Source organism: Dipodomys ordii, unplaced genomic scaffold, assembly GCF_000151885.1.
Source record: "Dipodomys ordii isolate 6190 unplaced genomic scaffold, Dord_2.0 Scaffold124, whole genome shotgun sequence".
NCBI classification, from domain to species: Eukaryota; Metazoa; Chordata; class Mammalia; order Rodentia; family Heteromyidae; genus Dipodomys; species Dipodomys ordii.
This window is the reverse complement of record NW_012267340.1, coordinates 1567610-1573147: the sequence shown is the minus strand read 5'-3', so window position 1 is coordinate 1573147 and position 5538 is coordinate 1567610. Positions and strand designations below refer to the sequence as shown.

Below are 5538 nucleotides of genomic sequence, written 5' to 3'. Positions count from 1 at the left end.
CTTCTTCTTCTTCTTCTTCTTCTTCTTCTTCTTCTTCTTCTTCTTCTTCTTCTTCTTCTTCTTCTTCTTCTTCTTCTTCTTCTTCTTCTTCTTCTATTTCTTCTCCTCCTCATCCTCCTCCTCCTTCTCTTCCTTTTCTCCCTCCTCCTCCTCCTCCTTCTCCTCCTCCTCTTCCTCTTCTTCTTTCTCCTTCAGTATCTCCGCTTTTCATTTTTTGGTCCCTTATTCTGTTCTCCACCCCGGGATTCGCTTCTGAGAGCCCCTGATCCATCTGGGAATGTTTAGAAGTCACTTTTTAAAATTTTTTTTCTCCCTTGATAATAAAACTCAACTTTCCTAGCCTGCAGCATAGCTAACTCCACAGATGGAGAAAGCGCATCGCCCCCCCCTCCGTCCCTCGCCAGGTTCTGGGTTCAAATCCTTACAGCCTTCCACGTGTGTCAGGGTTACAGAAAGTTCACGGCGCCCCAGTTCACCCCCTCTCCTGACAGGTCTCCCTGGGAAACGGGAGCTGGATTCATCCCTCAGACCCACACTTTGGGGAGCCCCCACTTCACTTCCTCGCCCCAAGTTAAGGTGCTTCCTGTGGGTAGGCACCATATCATTGGGGTCAGAAAACTGTGGGGCAGGGCTGCTCTGAGGAGCAGGAGCCGGAAGTGGACGTTGGAAGTCTAACCCAAGACGGGACTGGGCCCCAGGTCCTTCTCTCGGAGTTAATGGGGGCCGCCAGGGAAAGTCCCTGGCTGAGGTTTAGTTGTTGGGAAGTTGAAGGAGGAGTTTCCACCTTAGCTTGAGCGGAGACTGGAGATGGGGGGGAGGGGGGAGGGGGCCAGCCCAGATGGACCTGGAACGCCCCCTCCCACCCCAAGCCAAATGCAACCAGTCCGGGACTGGAGGGAGGGCAGAAGAGGAATCCCCAGAACGAGGACACTGGGCCCTTTGTCCTGGTCCTGCCCACGTTCAACTCTCTACGGTGCCAGGGCTAGGCTCAGAGATCCAGCCCTCTGCTTCCCCATCTGTAAAATGGACACACCAGAGGACATTCCCAGTGTGTGTGTGTGTGTGTGTGTGTGTGTGTTGGTTGGTTGTGGGCTGATTTTATGAGGGATGTGTTTCTGCGTTGCCGGGCACCACCGAACCCACCCCCCACCCCGCCAAGCCAGTCCAGACCTGCACTGTTTGTCCATGGATCCCCACTGGGTCCTGGGGGCTGACAGCCCCCCCCCGTGACCTCAGGACCTGGGCAGGGGTCTGTTCCACGTTGGGGGCTGTAGGGGTGCCCCAGAGACCTAGGCTCCCCCAACCCTGGCCCCATCCCAATCACCACGCCCCAAAGAAGCCTCCGGAGCTGGGCTGACCCGGGCTCAGCGTTTTGCTGTTGGGGAAATCAGGGGCAGCGGCCTTGTGGGAGCAGCACCCTCCCCCGTTGAACCTTTGTTATGTATTTTGTTGGGGTGCAGGGGATCAAACTCAGGGCTCTGCTCATGCTAGGGAACGGATCTATCCCCAAAGCTACACCCCCAAAGCCCTGGACAAATAGGAGGCTGGGAGGAGAGGTCTTCTCAGAGACTATGGAAATCACTTTCCTTACCTGTTCTCAGGCCCTAAAAGAAAGCTCCGGGACCAGAAGCACCTGTCAATCAATGCCTTCCTCCACAGTGTAGCAAAAACCGAAGATCCCCCCAGGAGTCCAGCCACGCGGAGGGGGCCCTGAGAAATCCCCCTCCCCTCCCCACCTGCTCTCTTCTGGGTGGGGACTGGACTCAGGGCCTGTACCTGCTGAAACCCTCCACCGCTCAGCCACACCCCGACTCCTGGTGCATGGTGGGTGGAGTCTGGCCTGGCTGGGTCTGGGTCCTGGTCTCTACCAGGTCCTGGGCGTCCGGCAGGACCTTGTTCTACCGTGAGTTTGCCTCCTGAGCCCACCCTGCCATGCCCTGGGCATCTCAGGCTCAAGATCCAGGTCTGCCTGGCACGCAGGGAGTTGTGGAAGGATGCTTGAGAGAGAACAAGAGAGAGGGAGAGAGACAGAGACAGAGGGGGGGAAGGGAGGAGAAAGAGGAAGGGAGGTAAGGGAGGAAAGAAGGAAAGGAAGGAAGGAAGGAAGGGAGGGAGGGAGGGAGGGAGGGAAGGAAAGAAGGAGAGAAAGGAAAGGGAAGGAAAGGAAAGGAAAGGAGAAAGGGAAAGGGAAAGGATGGGTGGTACCAAGTGCTGAGCTCAGCCCCCCCTGCGGCCCCGGCCCCCCAGGCACAGGTGCACCTGTCCTGGGGGGGGACCAGGCTGGGACCCTGGGACCCAGGGGGACTCCCTGACACAAAGTTTGTATCTTGGTCGTTTGTAAAGAGGCGCAAGCGACTGAGTTGAGCCGGATGTGGCCTGTTGTTTAACCTCGGGATGAACAACAAACACACACACACAGACTTCCCGGCTGGCCGTCCGGTGAGGGGCACCGGCCAGCACCTCGCCATGTGACCCCAGGAGACCTGCACCTCCGTAGTCTGCACGTGTCCCCAGCCCAGAGACCAGGCTTGGCTTGGCTCTTAGGAGCTGGTGAAAATGGAAGATGGGGGATGCTCCCCACAGAAGCACACACCGTCACCTCCAGTGGCACCCGGTCCTGTCCCGGGCACTGGTGTCTGTCCCTCCCCAGCATCCCAAGTGCGGGTGACTTTACTGGACCCTGAGTGTTAAACAGGACAAAGGCCACCCCTCCCCTGCTCTCCTTCTTCATTCCCGGCTTTCTGGGTCAGGCAGGAGGAATCAGAAAGAGAAGCTGGGCGTTGGGTGGTGGACTCTCCACCCGAGGTGGCTCAGTGGCATTCATTGTTCCAATAAATTGAGACAAGACGCGGCGCCCGCGTAAGCAGCCCGAGACGTGTGGTCTACGTGGATAGCTTAATTAAGCTATTTGCAACTAGAGTCGACGGTGTGCGCGAGGATTAACAATTGCACGGGGCGGGGGCGCTGATCCTCCGGATGGCACATAATTACTTTCCTCGCGGTACATATCAATTCTCCCTGATGGTAGAACTCCGGCTGGCCTCAGCGAGCCGTCCTCTAATAACTCCGTTGTGTATTTTACAAGGTGTGGGGGGGGGGAGTTGTGCTTGGAAATATTTTGAGGTGACCCTGACATCTATTTTTCATAGGTTTCGGTTGTGACCTTTACTGGACTATCGTTTTGATTGCTGATCTTTTTTTTTTTTATAAAGGGGCAAAGGTTAAGCATGGAAATCCGGGTTCTCTGAGGAAACAGGAAATCCCTTCCATTCACCCCGGCCCGCCCGCCATCCATCTGGCCAGAAACTCAGCCTGGGTTCAAAGCCAGGTTGGCATAAAGGAATTTAAATAAAAAAATAAAAGCAAGAAAGAAACCTTATAAAGTCCGGTTGGGGGTATAACGGGGGGGGGGAGGGAAACTCCCGTAAATGTTCACCAGTCCCCCCACAACTCGTTCTCTCCTCCTCCCCGTTTGGTCTTCCTCTCTCTTCCTCTCTCTCAGGGATCGGCTCCTCTGGCTCTCCCTTAAATACACTCGGTTGTGAGCACCCACAAATCCACCCCAGAGGGGGAGGGGGGACGGGAACGTGGGTTGGTGAAATTTGCCAGATGATTTGCTGATCAAACGCAGTCGGGTGGCCTGCACTTTGTTTACCATCAGATGACCCCTCCTCCCCCCCACCTAAAAAAAACACCCTTACTCTTTTCCACCTTGGTGGGCGATAGGTGTGCTTTGGCATGCATTTATCCCGAGGGATTCTGCTGTTCGAATCCACAGCCAGCTCGGATCATTTGACCTCTCGAGTGGCACTTAATTCATCACCTATAATTGTATTTAAAAGCCCAGTGGCCATCCATCATGAAGAGAACACAGGGAAAGGCCGGGTCTCCCGTGGACCCAGGCTTCGTTCCCAGCCCTGGGACTGAGCGACACACCTGCAGCTCTCCTGCGTGGGTCCAGTGGACCACACCCTGGAGGGGCAGGGACACTGTGGGGGAGATTTCTATCTCAGCCAGGAATGGAGCTGGGTGGGTAGAAAGCCAAGGCCTGATTCTACGTGTGGTGTGAGCAACTGTAGATCTCGGCTTTCCTCGGAAGCCGATTTTTATAAAACTAAAAACAAACAGACAGACAAACAGAAAGAATCAGACCCGGGCTACCCTTCTCCCCGATTTCTGTATTGCTGTCAGTCCCTTTGGAACCACTGCATCGCTCCGCCTGCATATTCGTTAAAAGTATTTCCGCCTGCTAGTGCAGCCGAGGTAACCAACCGCAAGTCATTAAAAGTAATCATCATAAATCAGTTTTGTGTTGTTATTGTTGTTGTCGTTAAGAAAGAGTCCGGTGGTCTTGTAAGATTAGTTTGACGTTCATTCCCAGGATGAAGGCTGCGGAGTCCGGGTTTGGAAGTTTTCCTGGAGGAAGTTGCTGTGTTCCCGCACCTGTGGCAGGTGACTGGGCTGCTGACAGCTGAGCCGCAGCGGGAGGGAGGGGCAAATCTAATAAAGCCTAATTCCGCGCAGGCGTCCAAATGTCATTAAACTTGCCAGGGTGAGCTGCCGCTTCCACCAAAAAAGGTAACTGTCTTCATTAGTCTGATCTCTGAAGACTGTCAAACATTTCATTAATTTATAATTTATGATTGTTTGACAAATATTGAAAAGTATGTAAATAGGAGCAGGATAATGTCTTTTCTGCGGGAGACAAGGAAATGACCCCCGAGTCCTTGTCTGCAAGATTACGCACAGGACTGGTCTCTCCGCTCCCAACTGTGCCGGCCCCTCAGCCAGCAGAGGGGGCCTGGGACAAGTGAAATAAAGCAGATAAACCAATGGTTTAAAACGTAATAAAGACCACAGCCATTTGCATTTTTTACATTTTATTACAAAGGTAATTTACTATGACACATTTCCGAATGTAATTTATGAAAACATGTTAAAGCAATTACATCGTGTACACCGCCCTCACAGACACAAATTTCAGATAAATAATAATATTATAGATCTTCGGAGACTTCCACTATTGAAAACATATCATAAAGGGGAACCTTCTATTATTTCTTTTTTTTATATATAAAAAATGGGTCACACAGTGAGAGAAGAGGAGCATTAAAATTTAAACTTAAGAAGAAAATCTAGAAGGGCAATTGAAAAATAATATTCCCTGCCAGAGTAGTGAAATTAAACCTCGTTGATGACAGCGTGTTCATTTTTTTTAAACTGGAGTTATAATCCACTGTCGTTGTTTGTTGTTGTCTTTTCCTTCTGGAGTCAGGGTGCGTAGTAGCAAGGACTTCATTGGAGAGAGAGATTCCAGAGGAATGTATGCTTCATTTTCTAAAGATAAATTTCTGAACTTTTTCTGTCTCCTCCATTTCTCCTCTGTACAGCCCGGAATGGTGCCAGCTTTCTAAGAGTTAATAGAAAGAAAAGAAAAAAGAAAGACAGAGAGAGAGATAAGGAGAAAAGAAGGAAGGAAGGAAGGAAGGAAGGAAGGAAGGAAGGAAGGAAGGAAGGAAGGAAGGAAGGAAGGAAGGA

At 52.0% G+C, this 5538-nt stretch overlaps 1 protein-coding gene across 1 annotated transcript in view; it reads right to left on the bottom strand.

The window, feature by feature from the left end:
- Window positions 1-5538, bottom strand: part of Zic4 (Zic family member 4) — a 120900-nt gene that overhangs the window by 81230 nt on the left and 34132 nt on the right. The gene's annotated exons all lie outside the window — the stretch shown is intronic.